Source organism: Felis catus, chromosome A1 (genome assembly GCF_018350175.1).
Source record: "Felis catus isolate Fca126 chromosome A1, F.catus_Fca126_mat1.0, whole genome shotgun sequence".
Lineage (NCBI taxonomy): Eukaryota > Metazoa > Chordata > Mammalia > Carnivora > Felidae > Felis > Felis catus.
In genome coordinates, this window is record NC_058368.1 from 139,978,010 (window position 1) to 139,994,901 (window position 16,892).

At 39.4% G+C, this 16,892-nt stretch overlaps 1 protein-coding gene and 2 long non-coding RNA genes across 18 annotated transcripts in view; 2 read left to right on the plus strand and 1 right to left on the minus strand.

The window, feature by feature from the left end:
- Positions 1 to 16,892, plus strand: part of LOC111561429 — a 263,855-nt gene that overhangs the window by 92,449 nt on the left and 154,514 nt on the right. For 11 of the 16 annotated variants that reach the window (XR_006601022.1, XR_006601023.1, XR_006601026.1 and 8 more), the window contains one exon: positions 8,138 to 8,227. The exons of the other annotated variants lie outside the window; for them this stretch is intronic. The gene's annotated coding sequence lies outside the window, so the exon portion shown is untranslated. The remainder of the gene's footprint in view (positions 1 to 8,137; positions 8,228 to 16,892) is intronic. 16 annotated transcript variants of the gene reach the window in all.
- Positions 1 to 16,892, minus strand: part of LOC123386719 — a 35,416-nt gene that overhangs the window by 1,339 nt on the left and 17,185 nt on the right. The gene's annotated exons all lie outside the window — the stretch shown is intronic.
- Positions 2,272 to 6,477, plus strand: LOC123386720. The gene is made up of 2 exons (XR_006601070.1): positions 2,272 to 2,416; positions 3,579 to 6,477. It is a non-coding gene; the product is annotated as an uncharacterized LOC123386720 (long non-coding RNA).

Here is a 16,892-nt window from a genome sequence, read left to right on the forward strand (position 1 = left end):
CTTTTTTTAAAAAATATTTTTAAATGTTTATTTATTTTTGAGTGCGAGAGTTGGTGAGGGGCAGAAAGAGAAGGAGACACTGAATCCAAAGCAGGTTCCAGGCTCTGAGCTGTTACCACAGAGCCCAATGCAGGGCTTGAACCCATGAATCATGAGATCATGACCTGAGTTGAAGTTGGATGCTTAACCGACTGAGCCACCCAGGTGCCCCAAGTTCCTTTTTTATGGTTAAATGATATTCCATTGCATTCCGAGTGTGATATCACATTTTCTTTATCCATTCGTCTGTTGATGGAATGTAGGTTGTTTCTGTGTCTTGACCATTGTAAATAAGTCTGCAGTGAACATGTGGGTGCAGATGCCTTCTCAAGATAGTAATTTTCATTTCCTTCAGATAAATACCCAGAAGTGGAATTGCTAGGTCACAATTTTTACTCTTACAGTAATGGCACTGGGCAGTGCTTGGCTCTAGGAATCATGGAAGAGGGCACATCAAACTCTGCTAGTAGGAACTCAGACCACCTGTCAGCTGGTGTGGATTCTAAAATATTTAGTATTTCAGTCCCTGGTCAGGGAGGACTGGGACCTTTCTCAAATTTTTAGGGCCAGGAAGGGTGTTGCCAGGGTGTTCTGGTAAATGTTTAACAACCAGATCTCTGAGCAAAGAAAAAGCCTGATTTATAGTGTTTGCCAATTTCTGTAGTGCAGATTCTCCCACTGTGGCCGATTTCAAGCTACTAGTGTTACTAAACTCAGAGCTGGGTAGAGATGTGCACTACCACAACATTATGTAGCATTTCCACCATAGAGGCACAGCAGATGTCATCTCAAGGGCATAGAAAATAGGAAATTGTAGCAAAATTAGAAAGGTATGGAGGTATATTTATTACCTTTGCTTTTAGTATCAGAAATGAAGAGGTAAAGATCTTATTATTTGCAAATAATCTGATTAGGTAGAACATTTAAGAGGTTTTTCAGGGTCATTTTTCTTCACTTGGGGTGTTTTTCACTTGTCCTTTTTACTTTTAGCTGTTCTGGTTTGGAAGGGTTTTTATGCAATGTCTTAGTTTCAGATTTTGAGATTTGTTCAAGTGTTTGGTTCTGATTTACTTTGTGACAGTGATGCCTGACACATTTCTAAAGGCTTCACTCTGAGGGTGAAATGGTAGCTCATTTACCAAACAAGATGTTGTACTCAAGTATCATGATAAGCATATTAAATGTCACTCCTTCCTATTGTTTTCCATAACCCCAAACTATGTTTCCCTGTTGATTTATTCTGCTATTCCAATTTTCTTACTAAAGTATCTTTAAAATATATCAAGGTTTCGATATCTAATAAATGACAAATTTTAAATTTTTTTTTTCAACGTTTTCCATTCATTTTTGGGACAGAGAGAGACAGAGCATGAACGGGGGAGGGGCAGAGAGAGAGGGAGACACAGAATCGGAAACAGGCTCCAGGCTCCAAGCCATCAGCCCAGAGCCTGACGCGGGGCTCGAACTCACGGACCCCGAGATCGTGACCTGGCTGAAGTCGGACGCTTAACCGACTGTGCCACCCAGGTGCCCCAATAAATGACAAATTTAAATTTGGGCATATTCAACTTTCTGCTCATTATATAAAGAAAGCAATTTATAATTAGTCCCAACCAATGTAACCTTGAATTTCCCCATTATTTTCTGTAAAATAATTTTAACATAATAATCTGTACATTCTATTCACAGTTTCTTATTTAGTAAAAGATAAAAGAAACAATATAAGAAATATATTCTGTTTAATAACCTATGGTTATGATTTATCAGATAACAAGAGAAAATAAAAGGCAAAAGAGTCTTTTCTGGAAACATTGATCCTGATTTTCTCATCTACATTCTCTGCCTTATTTAGAAATGCTACAAAAACTAAATTTTTTTTTATTTAATTGAAGTACAGTTGACAATGTTTTATCAGTTTTAGGTGCACAACATAGTGTTTTGACAACTCTTTACGTTATGCTGTGCTCACCACAGATGTAGCTACCATCTGTCACCATACAACTTTATTACAATACCATTGACTATATTCTCTATGCTGTACATTTTATCTCCATACAGTACTCATTCTGTAACTGCAAGCTTGTATCTCCCACTCTCCTTTACCCATTTTGCTCAGTCCCTCACCCCCCTCCCCTTTGGCAACCATATTTGTTCTCTGTATTTATGGGTCTGTTTCTGTTTTGTTTTTAGTTAGTTTATTTATTTATTTATTTATTTATTTATTTATTTATTTATAGTAATCTCTACACCCAACGTGCGGCTCGAACTCATAACCTCAAGATCTACAGTTGCATGCTCCTCCAACTGAGCCAGTCAGCCACCCCTGTTTCTGCTTTCAGTGTGTTTATTCATTTGTTTTGTTTCTTAGATTCTACATGTAAGTGCAATCACATAGTGTTTGTGCTTCTCTGTCTGATTTATTTCACTTAGTGTGTAATACCCTCTAGATCCAAAAACTAAGTGTTTTAATGACCTCCATCATTTTCCAAATCACTGCTTGTTCCGTGCCATTCACTTATGCATTTATTTATAATTGGTACCTCCTATGTAGCAGGCTCTAAGCTCTTTCAATGAAAGCAGCTCAGCTGAAGGGCAGATAGTTGGAAGGCTTGATGATTATAATCCAGATCCTTAAAAACATGGAGATCACCAGCCACAGCAGATCTGTTAAATCAACTTCCCCTGTCTAGGAAAACCTGGAGCTCTGAAAAAAGGATCAGGACTAAGGACATCTGGGTGGATATTCCTGAGTTATTTGGCACTCTGATCTCCCCTGAAATCTCAGAGCTGCAGGGCAGCACATCTCCCTATTGGGAGTTGGTGCTTCCTCATGCAGGGGGACACTGTTGGAGTCCCCTCCAGTATGGCTGCAAGTGCTTCCCTCAAGATACCCACTTCCTCTGCTGGCTACCAGGCTGATAACTGGGTTAAATCCCAGCATGACCCAGCTGGGGACATGCTGGGTCTGTGACAGAGGAAAGAAGTAACACTGTGAAGGAGCAGAGTAGTTAGCATGTATCAGTAGGGCCCACGAAAGTCCCCCTAGGAGTGATGAGGTTGGAGCCAATTCATAAGACACTTGAATATGAGACGTTTTAGAGTCTGGATTTCCCACTTCTCCGTTTATGAGAGTAGTAAAACAAAAAACAAAAACAAAACGGGAGAGTAATATGAATAGATTTGTTCTCTGAAAGGAGTACTTTGGCTACTGGCTGTGTGGTGGGTTGGAGGGGGGCAGGACTGAATGAAAGGAGTCCCTGTGTTAAACAATACTGGGACCAGCCCTAAAAAGCTTAGCTGCTTGCTTCAAGAAATACTTATTCCCAGAAGAGTAGATAGTGAACTAACTAAAACAGTTTGCTTATGAAGACTCATTTGAAAACCTTCTCTTCACTGTCCCTACCAATCCAGAGCTATTATGTCATGAGCTGAGAGTTGATAAGGGAGTTGGAGGGGAGGATGCAGAATCCCCTGACTGGGTGATAGCAAAGTCCAAGGGAAGTCTGAGTGAGAGCCATGACACCATCCTTCTGTTCCAGAGGATCCACCCACCATGCCTCCTTCCCACTATGACTCTATGGCCACATCTACTGCTGGCACTCTACTGAGAATTTCCTCTGGTTCCCTGGTATGAATTCCAAAGTACAGGCTTTGCTTGAGAGATTCAGAACACAATCGTGAGTTTTCCTTTTTTATTTACCCCACACAATTTTTTATTAAAACAATTAAACCTGAAAAGGCGCAACCAAGAAAGCAAGTAATTGTTTTCTTACAAGTTTTAATTTAAAAACATGCCAAATACATTTGTGTATGTGGCGCCTTAATCCTTCTCATTTCTTTGATAATTTTATACTTGGACCACTTTCATAATTTGTAAAAAAATTCAGCCTGAATTCTATCATTGGGTCAAAAATCAGAGGATTTGTGTGTTTTCAGTACCTGGTGGTAACCTTTTCTCTCTGCCAGACGAAATATGTTCTACTTGCTGAGGCTGAAAGAATGGACTACTTTTCAATCTCTGGCAAGTAAATTAGAAAGGTCCATGAAATTCCCACTACACCCTTAATCTGATTTTCTCTGCATTATTTCTTTCAATTAAGAAAAGAGAAAGAAAGAAAAAACAGCTTGTGAAGATCTCCATACTAAGAGTAGAAAAATTCTGTGATTAGTTTCCGTAAGTAAAGAAGGTACTTTCCCCTATGTTCTTAGAGAAAATTGATGTGGCTTTCTCCCCATTCCATTAACACTTCCCTAAGCGCAGGCTGGAATGGAATCAAGGGATTCCTGGATAAGAAGCTAATGGAGTCCATACAAGAAGTTTGCCACTTCCCTAGATTTCCACTTAACTGAGTAAAAAATATTCAAAAAGAAATATTAGAAACTCATAGTGGAAAGTATGAAAGGGTGGCTGCAATTTACCAGACAGTTTGTCAGTGACTCTCAAGTGAAGGATAGACTAATTTGAATCAGGGCTCTCCACTTGCAGACTGGGAAGTCAAGGGGGGAGGGTTCTTGGTAGCTCCTCCTCCCAATTCCTCATTTAGGAGGGTTTGTGGTGTGATGGGCTGGCACAGGGCAGTGAGATAAGGGCATGTCCCTGAGTGTGGCATGTCACACTCAGTGGGGCCACGTCTGGTTTTGTTCCTGGCCTGTGCTAAACACAGACATCTGTCCCAGGCACAGAGCCTCATCCGGCTCCTCAAGAAGATGACCATGCCAAACAAAGAAATCGAGGCATCGTTGCAGCTAATTTCTGGCTGCCCAACAAACACAGTCTTCCTGCCGTGACCACCTCTGGCCTTAGTGACCCAGGCTGTTCAGTGTTTATGCTCTGAATGGAAAATTACATTAAATCCAAAACTCTCACTTCACTTTTTATCTGGATCTGAAAGATTTGGATAGACATCCAAATAATCTTTGACAAAATCCATCTCAATTCCCAGAGTTGAACAAGAACAGATGCCACATTAAGGATAAGCAAACAGGCAAAATCCATTAGTTGTTTGAAAAGATATTGCTGTTTAAAAAGAGGGGGCTGTGCAAAAGAACCAGAGCTGATGTCTTCTTATGAACTGTAGTTACTGTTCAAAATAGAGGGGATGTTTTCAAGTTTTTAATCTGTGATTTTAACATGGTGAGTGTTAAAGAAATAAGCAAGATTGGGGTGGGGGATGCCTGGCTGTCTCGCTAGGTGGAGCATGTGATTCTTGATCTTTGGATGGTAAGTTTGAGCCTCACATTGGGTGTAGAGATTACTGAAAATAAATAAATACACAAATAAGCTGTAAAAAAAAAGAAATAAGCAAGGAGGTCATGAAGAACAATGGGAGTTCAGAAAAGAGAGTGTAGAAGAAAAACCTAAATGAAGATCAGATTTGCTGTTGCAGAACATTCAGTCAATGAAGTAAGTGATAACTCCTGGAATTCATCCAAGTTTCAGAGGCAAGGAATAAGGAAATTAAAAAAAATGTGAAAAAAATTTAAAAGATAAGTAATGAAGGACTGAGTTAAGGAGATCTAATATACCTATGATAGAAATTCTAGAAAAAGAGAACAGAGTGGATGTAGAAAAAGAAGTAATCAGGAAATAAAGAGGTTAGGAAATTTTCTGGAGTTGAACAAATCAAATACTAAGTATCTTCAGATTAAAAGGGGTCAATAAATTCTGGTAAAATTAAACAAGATAAACACCTAGACATATGCTGGAAAGTATTTTGACTTTCAAGGATATTTAAAAAATCTATACATATTCAGGCATTAAAAAAAGCTTATAGAGAAAATGTACTAAATTACTGGCTATTTAGAAAGAAAAATGATTGCATTAGGTTCCTACTTCATAACTTACCATAAAAGATTATAAAGATATAAATGAGTATATAATACAGCCCTAAGTAAAGCCTTTTAAAGCCAAAGTCAGAAACCAGAGGAGAGCATTGATAGATTTAGTTACCTAAGAATTAAAAATATCTGTATATCATAATTATTACATACAAAATATGAAAAGCAAATTAAAACAAAATATTCATAGGCTGTGTAACAAAAGTTTTAAAACTGGGCTAGAGAAGGTGCCAATAATAAATATTTGTTGAACACATGATCAGTAAGTGAAAACTGAAAGCATCCTTCTGAAACATTAAGACACCAAAGCCCTGGAGATGCAGACAAAGGACATGAATGGGGGAATTCACAAAAGGAATACAAATGGGCAACATACATATAAAGAATCCAGTCTCATTAGAATAAAATCAGTCTAATCAAGATGTCACCATTTTTAACTAATTAAGATGGCAAATATTAGAAATAATCCTAATACTTTAATCCCGCAGATCCACATATTCTCATACCCCAGATGACAGCGTAAATGGCATGCTCTTTCAGGATATCAATTTGCAAATATGGATAGATGTAGAAAAATTTGCAGGATTTCCATAATCTTTCCTACTTTCCATAATCTGGAAGTAGTCAATAAAAGTCTCAAAGTGCTCCTGTTTCTATCCTTGGAAACAGCTATTTCACTTGTGGAATTTTATCCTAAAGAAAACAATTAGAAGACTGCAAAATGAAACAAAGTTAGTCTCAAATGCACCATTACAAACTGTTTTTGAAGAATAGTTAAGAAAAGTGGGGAAACAGTCTAGACTTGAGTAGGAAGGCAAATAAAAATGCTATTATAGCTGATAATATAGCAATATCTAACTTTTGTGGAGATGATCATACTTAGCATTATACATCAAAGATGTCCTTGTGCTTTAGTGGGTGTAAGTTCTAATCTTGTGCCCATTTTGCAGATGAGGAAGCTGCAGCCTGGAGATATGAGGTTTAGAGGTCTGTCTCTATTTGAGAATCCACATAACAACTCTGTTATAAACTGCCTTTAATTTTTTTAATACACCTGTAAGATACAGAAAAAGACTGGTAAAACATTCTTTAAAATGTACTAATGGAATAACTGATATATTTTTTGTTTCCTTTGTATACTTTTCTATTTCTCTCAATATGCATTGGTATTATTATCAGAGGGAAAATTGCAGCAGTTTTAAAGCCCCCATATTAACTGAGCTCAGGTTCTTAACCACTTTCTCTCCTTCCCCAGCACCCACTCTTTACCCGATTTCTCACATTTACTTTATTTACATGTTCCTCATTGAGAATTCATGTTCATCATGGTACTCTCGACCTGATATAAGATATCAGATCATGAAGGAGCTATTGCACATAAATATAAACTCTACCCTGGCCATACACATACCATAGGGGCTAAATGAGTGGGGCCAGAGTCCTGGGTTCTCCTCTTGAACTTAGCATTTATTCCCCTTCGTAAATCAATTATTCAAGTATTATTCAATAATCAATTATAAGTTAATCATTTTCTCAGTAAAGTGAGGAGAAAAATACTGGCTTTTTCCTAGTTGCAATGAAGATTAAATGAGTTAATATATATAAAGCATGGTGACTGGCCCATTGTAAGTACTATATTAGTATACTTATTAAATCTAAGTAAGTAATATATTTTAGAAAGACTTTCAAGAAACTGAATTCTTTTAGGTATATTGCTGGTTTACTCTGTTAACTGGGAAATAGAATTTACTGGGACAGACCATTGTCTGAACATTTTACTCAATGGCATTTCCACAATGGTATCATTTCCCAGTCAGCCTGATAAGTGAAGAATATGCAAGAAATTGAAAATTTGGATTAGTAAAGAAGTTAATAAAGACTGGGGCTCGACAAAAGTGAATTTGGGTCCTATTAAACTCTAGAAAGATAAACCCCAGTCCTGAGGGGGCAGTTCTTGGGGGAGGGCAAACTGAAAAATAGCACCGTGAATTAATCATGCTCCCCAGGTGTGAGAAACACCTTTGAGAAACACCAAAGGGGACCGTGTGAATAGACTATTTGATTGGCTTGGCAGCAGCACTAATAAATGCTTGACTTTTGCCGGTATGGTAATTTAGGAATGATAAGTGGAACCTGCCAACAATGCCATTTTACTTGATTGCACCCTAATTGCGTTTATGTCATTGATATCAAACTGTGCATAATTAGAGACTATTTTAACTCTAATAAGAAAGAATACACTTTGTTTTTACATATCCAGATCATATCCTATGGAAGCAACATCCTTATGTCATAGAATAATGGCTTCTTCTGCCGATTACAAGGAGACCTGCTTTTTCTGACTATTGAGGTATTGTTCATAGACAAGGTTGATGGCTTGGTTATTTTTATTTCACAATGTAAACCTGGGTTGATATGTGCCTGTTGACTATGTTACACACTTACTTAAATGATGAAGTTAGAACTTATTGTATAGAACTCAGCAACATATTTCATTCTAGTGTGCAGACAGCATTGGATCTTCACAGCACAATGGGTATTAGTAATAAGGAAAACCTTTGTGACACCTAAGATGTTAAATAATACTTGAAATTGAAGGCAACAAAAGCAAGTTAACAGTAACCAAAGGCCCCCTTGAGTATCTATCATGCATTTGTGGCTCAACATGGGATAATTTCGCATAACTGGCTTCCCTGAGAGCTGTGACACATACAAAAAATTTAGTGTTTATTGATCCGAAGTGTAGCTTTGTGTGGCAAAACAAATTTTAGATATTATCAAGTAAATCGTACCTTTCCCTCCTGTCTCAGCCTCAGCACCCTTTACATTTTAAGTCAAATAATTCTTTGTTCTGCATGGGGGCTGTCTTGTGCCTTGCAATTTGTGTAGCAGCATCCTGGCCCCTACCCACTAGATGCCAGGAGCCCCTGCCACCCCAAGTTATAACCACCAAAAATATCTTCAGACATTGCTGAAACTCCTGAGGGGAAAAATTGCCCCCACTTGGAAGCAACTGTTCTAAGATGATAATGGCCAATCACACATGCAGTGCTTGAATGCCCACCACAGCATCCCCACCGATGTTTGTCTAGACCATGCTTGAAATCATCCAGGGAACTCAATAGGTCCTGGCAGAGCCCCTTGTTCTTTCTTCCTGTGAGCTGAAATCTCTCTCAGTACATCCTCACCTGCCATGCCAGATCCTCTGGTCATTCCATACAAAAGCCATTTACGTGTTTAAAGACAACTTTGGTCGTCTTAAAGATCCTGTTCTGCTCTAAGACCCCGTAATGATTCTTCGGAATCCTCCAAACTCTTTTTCACATAGGTGATGGCTACATGATATAATTTCCAGTGTCCTGAGCACTATACTGTCCTCAAAATGCTTCCCACACCTGCTTCTCAGATGCTTGAGTTCTACAACTAGATGTAAAATTCATTGATGAAAGTGAAACAGGAAATAAAGTTGCAACCTTCTTGGGAAAGTTAACCTACTCAGCCTTATTAGTCATTTATACCTGTTTGTTTAGAAGACAGGAAAATCAGCTACAACAATCATATGACATGCATACACACAGCATAAGATGAAATTATTGTTGATATTGGAATTTATTGGATTTTTTATGCTGCTTTATTTGCCTGGCCTCTTAGCCTGGAAGACTCTTACATCGTTTAGATGATGGATGCCCACAGCCTCTATACGCACCACCACGATCACAACCATCTTCATGACTTTGTAGACTGCCTTCTCAGGACTCTCTGGGATTAGTTTTGAGCCATCCTAGCTCCAAATCCTGCCCCTGCAAATCCTGATTTATTTTATCGTTTGTATAAATTTAATTAAACTTTATTGTGAGATATAACAAAGTGAAGGAAAAGTATATAGGCCATACATGTACTTATTGATGATTTTTACAAAGTGAAAAACATCTATTAAGAACAGAACATTATAGGAGCGCCTGGGTGGCTCAGTCGGTTGAGCGTCCGACTTTGGCTCAGGTCATGATCTCATGGTCTGTGAGTTCGAGCCCCGCGTCGGGCTCTGTGCTGACAGCTCAGAGCCTGGAGCCTGCTTCAGATTCTGTGTCTCCCTCTCTCTCTCTGACCCTCCCCCATTCACGCTCTGTCTCTCTCTGTCTCAAAAATAAATAAACATAAAAAAAAAAAGAACAGAACATTATAGTACCCGGAAATCTCCCTCATGCCTTCTTTTGCTCTCCGAGGGTAACCACTATTGTAACTTCTAACCGCATAGATTAGTTGTGTCTGTTTTTGAACTTTATATGAATGGAGTCATACAGTATGTGCTTTGTTCTGGCTGACTTCTTTCACACAACAATTTGCTTATGAGATTCTTCTGTGTGTGTGTTAAATGTGTTCATTCTTGTTACTGTGTGGTATTCTCTTGCATAAGTAGACCACCGTGTATTCTTTATTCATTCTGCTGTTGATGGACATCGGAGTTGTTTTCAGCTTGTGTCTACTTTAAACATCCTTGTGCACGTCTTCTAATGAACACATGCATGCGGTTGTGTTGAGTATATACCTAGGAAATGAACTGCTGCGTCGTAGAGCATGCCGATGTTCAGCTCCAGGAGATGTTGCCATATGGTTTTCCTAGATGTTGATCCCAATTTATTCTCCCACCAGCAGTACGTGTCAGTTTTTATAAATGTAGCCATACTCGTGGATATGTGGTATAGTATCTCATTGTGGTGTTAAGTTGCATTTCCTTTATGACTGATGATGGTGCATAATTTACCGTTTGTTTGTTGTTTACTTGGAAATCCTCTTGTAATGTGGCTGTTCACTTTTTGTGTCCATTTTTAATTGGATTATCTGTCTCCTCATTGATTTGTAGGATTTTTTAAAATATATTTTATTTTATTTTTTTTTAATATGAAATTTATTATCAAATTGGTTTGCATACAACATGCAATGCTCATCCCAACAGGTGCCCTCCTCAATGCCCATCACTCACCCTCCCCTCCCTCCCATTCCCCATCAACCCTCAGTTTATTCTCAGTGTTCAAGACTCTCTTATGGTTTGGCTCTCTCCCTCTCTCTTTTTTTTTTTCCTTCCCCTCCCCCATGGTCTTCTGTTAAGTTTCTCAGCATCCACATATGAGTGAAAACATATGGTATCTGTCTTTCTCTGTGTGACTTATTTCACTTACCATAACACTCTCCAGTTCCATCCACGTTGCTACAAAAGGCCATATTTCATTCTTTCTCATTGCCACGTAGTATTCAGTATTCAACTAAATGTCCATTCAGTTGATGGACATTTAGGCTCTTTCCGTAATTTGGCTATTGTTGAGAGTGCTGCTATAAACATTGGGGTACAAGTGCCTCTATGCATCAGCACTCCTGTATCCCTTGGGTAAATTCCTAGCAGTGCTATTGCTGGGTCATAGGGTAGGTCTATTTTTAGATTTTTGAGGAACCTCCACACTGTTTTCCAGAGTGGCTGCCCCAGTTTGTATTCCCACCAGCAGTGCAAGAGGGTTCCCATTTCTCCACATCCTCTCCAGCATCTATAGTCTCCTGATTTATTCATTTTGGCCACTCTGACTGGCATGAGGTGATATCTGAGCGTGGTTTTGATTTGTATTTCCCTGATGAAGAGTGACGTTGAGCATCTTTTCATGTGCCTGTTGGCCATCTGGATGTCTTCTTTAGAGAAGTGTCTATTCATGTTTTCTGCCCATTTCTTCACCGGGTTATTTGTTTTTCGGGTGTGGAGTTTGGTGAGCTCTTTATAGATTTTGGATACTAGCCCTTTGTCCGATATGTCATTTGCGAATATCTTTTCCCATTCCGTTGGCTGCCTTTTAGTTTCGTTGGTTGTTTCCTTTGCTGTGCAGAAGCTTTTTATCTTCATGAGGTCCCAGTAGTTCATTTTTGCTTTTAATTCCCTTGCCTTTGGGGATGTGTCAAGTAAGAAATTGCTATGACTGAGGTCAGAGAGGTCTTTTCCTGCTTTCTCCTCTAGGGTTTTGATGGTTTCCTGTCTCACATTCAGGTCCTTTATCCATTTTGAGTTTATTTTTGTGTATGGTGTGAGAAAGTGGTCTAGTTTCAACCTTCTGCATGTTGCTGTCCAGTTCTCCCAGCACCATTTGTTAAAGAGGCTGTCTTTTTTCCATTGGATGTTCTTTCCTGCTTTGTCAAAGATGAGTTGGCCATACGTTTGTGGGTCTAGTTCTGGGGTTTCTATTCTATTCCATTGGTCTATGTGTCTGTTTCTGTGCCAATACCATGCTGTCTTGATGATGACAGCTTTGTAGTAGAGGCTAAAGTCTGGGATTGTGATGCCTCCTGCTTTGGTCGTCTTCTTCAAAATTACTTTGGTGATTCGGGGCCTTTTGTGGTTCCATATGAATTTTAGGATTGTTTGTTCTAGCTTCGAGAAGATTGCTGGTGCAATTTTGATTGGGATTGCATTGAATGTGTAGATAGCTTTGGGTAGTATTGACATTTTGACAATATTTATTCTTCCAATCCATGAGCATGGAATGTTTTTCCATTTCTTTATATCTTCTTCAATTTCCTTCATAAGCTTTCTGTAGTTTTCAGCATACAGATCTTGTACATCTTTGGTTAGATTTATCCCTAGGTATTTTATGCTTCTTGGTGCAATTGTGAATGGGATCAGTTTCTTTATTTGTCTTTCTGTTGCTTCATTATTAGTGTATAAGAATGCAACTGATTGCTGTACATTGATTTTGTATCCTGCAACTTTGCTGAATTCATGTATCAGTTCTAGCAGACTTTTGGTGGAGTCTATCAGATTTTCCATGTATAATATCATGTCATCTGCAAAAAGTGAAAGCTTAACTTCATCTTTGCCAATTTTGATGCCTTTGATTTCCTTTTGTTTTCTGATTGCTGATGCTAGCACTTCCAACATTATGTTAAACAACAGCAGTGGGAGTGGACATCCTTCATGTTCCTGATCTTAGGGGGAGAGCTCTCAGTTTTTTTCCTATTGAGGATATTAGCTGTGGGCTTTTCATAGTGGCTTTTATGATGTTTAAGTATTTTCCTTCTACCCCGACTTTCTCGAGCGTTTTTATTAAGAAAGGATGCTGAATTTTGTCAAATGCTTTTTCTGCATCAATTGACAGGATCATGTAGTTCTTATCTTTTCTTTTATTAATGTGATGTATCACAGTAATTGATTTGTGAATATTGAACCAGCCCTGCAGCTCAGGAATGAATCCCACTTGATCATGGTGAATAATTCTTTTTATATGCTGTTGAATTCAATTTGCTAGTATCTTATTGAGAATTTTTGCATCCATATTCATCAGGGATATTGGCCTGTAGTTCTCTTTTTTTACTGAGTCTCTGTCTGGTTTAGGAATCAAAGTAATGCTGGCTTCATAGAATGAGTCTGGAAGTTTTCCTTCCCTTTCTATTTTTTGGAATAGCTTGAGAAGGATAGGTATCATCTCTGCTTTAAATGTCTGGTAGAATTCCCCAGGGAAGCCATCTGGTCCTGGACTCTTATTTGTTGGGAGATTTTTGATAACTGATTCAATTTCTTCACTGGTTATGGGTCTGTTCAAGATTTCTGTTTCCTCCTGAGTTTTGGAAGCATGTGGGCGTTTAGGAATTTGTCCATTTCTTCCAGGTTTTCCAGTTTGTTGGCATATAATTTTTCATAGTATTCCCTCATAATTGCTTGTATCTCTGAGGGATTGGTTGTAGTAATTCCATTTTCATTCATGATTTTATCTATTTGGGTCATCTCCCTTTTCTTTTTGAGAAGCCTGGCTAGAGGTTTATCAATTTTGTTTATTTTTTCAAAAAACCAACTCTTGGTTTCATTGATCTGCTCTACGGCTTTTTTTAGATTCTATATTGTTTATTTCTGCTCTGATCTTTATTATATCTATTCTTCTGCTGGGTTTGGGGTGTCTTTGCTGCTCTGTTTCTATTTCCTTTAGGTGTGCTGTTAGATTTTGTATTTGGTATTTTTCTTGTTTCTTGAGATAGGCCTGGATTGCCATGTATTTTCCTCTCAGGACTGCCTTCGCTGCATCCCAAAGCATTTGGATTGTTGTATTTTCATCTTCATTTGTTTCCATGTATTTTTTAATTTCTTCTCTAATTGCCTGGTTGACCCATTCATTCTTTAGAAGGGCGTTCTTTAACCTCCATGCTTTTCGAGGTTTTCCAGACTTTTTCCTGTGGTTGATTTCAAGCTTTATAGCATTGTGTCTGAAAGTATGCATGGTATGATCTCAATTCCTTTATACTTATGAAGGGCTCTTTTGTGACCCAGTATGTGATCTGTCTTGGAGAATGTTCCATGTGCACTCGAGAAGAAAGTATATTCTGTTGCTTTGGGATGCAGAGTTCTAAATATATCTGTCATGTCCATCTGATCTAATGTATCATTCAGGGCCCTTGTTTCTTTATTAATCCTGTGTCTAGATGCTCTATCAGTTGTTGTAAGTGGGGTATTAAAGTCCCCTGCAATTACCACATTCTTGTCAATAAGGTTGCTTATGTTTGTGAGTAATTGTTTTATATATTTGGGGGCTCCCGTATTCGCCGCATACACATTTATAACTGTTAGCTCTTCCTGATGGATAGACCATCTCAGTATTATATAATGCCCTTCTTCATCTCTTGTTACAGCCTTTAATTTAAAGTCTAGTTTGTCTGATATAAGTATGGCTACACCAGCTTTCTTTTGACTTCCAGGAGCATGATAGATAGTTCTTCATCCCCTCACTTTCAATCTGAAGGTGTCCTCAGGTCTAAAATGAGTCTCTTATAGACAGCAAATAGATGGGTCTTGTTTTTTTATCCATTCTGATACCCTATGTCTTTTGGTTGGAGCATTTAGTCCATTTACATTCAGTGTTATTATTGAAAGATATGGGTTTAGAGTCATTGTGATGTCTGTAGGTTTCATGCTTGTAGTGATGTCTCTGGTACTTTGTGGTTCTTGCAACATTTCACTCAGAGAATCCCCCTTAGGATCTCTTGTAGGGCTGGTTTAATGGTGATGAAATCCTTTCAGTTTTTGTTTGTTTGGGAAAACCTTTATCTCTCCTTCTATTCTGAATGACAGACTTGCTGGATAAAGGATTCTTGGCTGCATATTTTTTCTGTTTATCACATTGAAGATTTCCTGCCATTCCTTTCTGGCCTGCCAAGTTTCAGTAGATAGGTCCACCACTACTCTTATGGATCTACCTTTGTAAGTTAGAGCCTATTTATCCCTAGCTGCTTTCAGAATTTTCTCTTTATCCTTGTATTTTGCCAGTTTCACTATGGTATGTCATGCAGAAGATCCATTCAAGTTACATCTGAAGGGAGTTCTCTGTGCCTATGGATTTCAATGCCTGTTTCCTTCTCCAGATCAGGGAAGTTTTCTGCTATGATTTGTTCATGTACACCTTCAGCCCCTTTCTCTCTCTCTTCTTCTTCTGGAATTCCTATGATACAGATATTGTTCTGTTTGATTGCATCACTGAGTTCTCTAATTCTCCCCTCCTACTCCTGGATTTTTTTATCTCTTTTTTTCTCAGCTTCCTCTTTTTCCATAATTTTATCTTCTAATTCACCTATTCTCTCCTCTGCCTCTTCAGTCCGTGCTTTGGCCGCCTCCATTTTATTTTGCACCTCATTTATAGCATTTTTTAGCTCCTCATGACTGTTCCTTAGTCCCTTGATCTCTGTAGCAATAGATTCTCTGCTGTCCTCTGTGCTTTTTTCAAGCCCAGCAATTAATTTTATGACTATTATTCTAAATTCTTGTTCTGTTATATTGCTTAAATCGGTTTTGGTCAATTCATTAGCTGTCACTACTTCCTGGAAATTCTTTTGAGGAGAATTCTTCCGTTTTTTCATTGGATAGTCCCTGGAGTGGTGAGGAACTTTGGGGCATATCCCCTGTCCTGTCTGGAGTAACTTGCATTGGTGGGCGGGGCAGTCGTCAGACCTGATGTCTGCCCCCAGCCCGCCACTGGGGCCACAGTCAGACTGGTGTGTACCTTATCTTCCCCTCTCCCAGGGGCAGGACTCACTATTAGCTGGGGTGGATCTGCAAGGTGCACGCGGGGGGGGGGGGGGGGGAGGGGCAGGCTTAGCTTGCTTTGCCATAGGTGGTCCCCTGCGGGAGGGGCCCTGCAGCACCAGGAGGGAGGCAGTCCCGTTGGAGGGATGGATCCACAGAAGCACAGAGTTGGGCGTTTGCCCGTTGCAAGCAGGTTAGGTGACAGGAACTGGTTCCCTTTGGGATTTCGGCTGGGGGATGGGAGGGGGAGATGGCATTGCCAGTGCCTTTGTTCCCTGCCGATCTGAGCTCTGTCTTCTGGAGCTCAACACTTCTCACTCCCGGTGTCCTCTTGCCCTCCTGCTCTCTGAGCAGAGCTGTTGAGTTTTAACATTCCAGATGTTAAGTCTCACTGGCTGTCAGAACTCACGTAGTCTGGCCCCTCTGCTTTTGCAAGTCAGACTCGGGGATTCTGCCTTGCTGGGTGGGCTGCCCCTCCACCGCCCTGGCTCCCTCCCGCCAGTCTGTATAGCGTGCACCGCCTCTCCACCCTTCCTACCCTCTTCCGTGGGCCTCTTGTCTATACTTCGCTCCGGAGAGTCCGTTCTGCTAGGCTTCTGGCGGTTTTCTGGGTTATTTAGGCAGGTGTGGGTAGAATCTAAGTGATCAGCAGGACAAGGTGAGCCCAGCATCCTCCTATGCTGCCATCTTCTCCTATTCTTTTCACTTTTAAGTAGACAATCCACCTGGAACTGATTTTTGCCTATGGTGTGAGGTTATTATTATTATTATTATTATTATTATATGAGAATATCCAAATGATCAAGAACCATTGCTGAAACAGGTTTTCCTCTCCCAGGTGCTCTACAGTAGAATTTTTGTCATAATCAAGCAATTGTGAACATGTGAATGTGAATCCTGAATACTTAATTCTGCCCCCCGGATTTCAGCCTGTTTATGCCTTTCTGGATTTAGTTTCTGTAGGGCCTCCACAGTA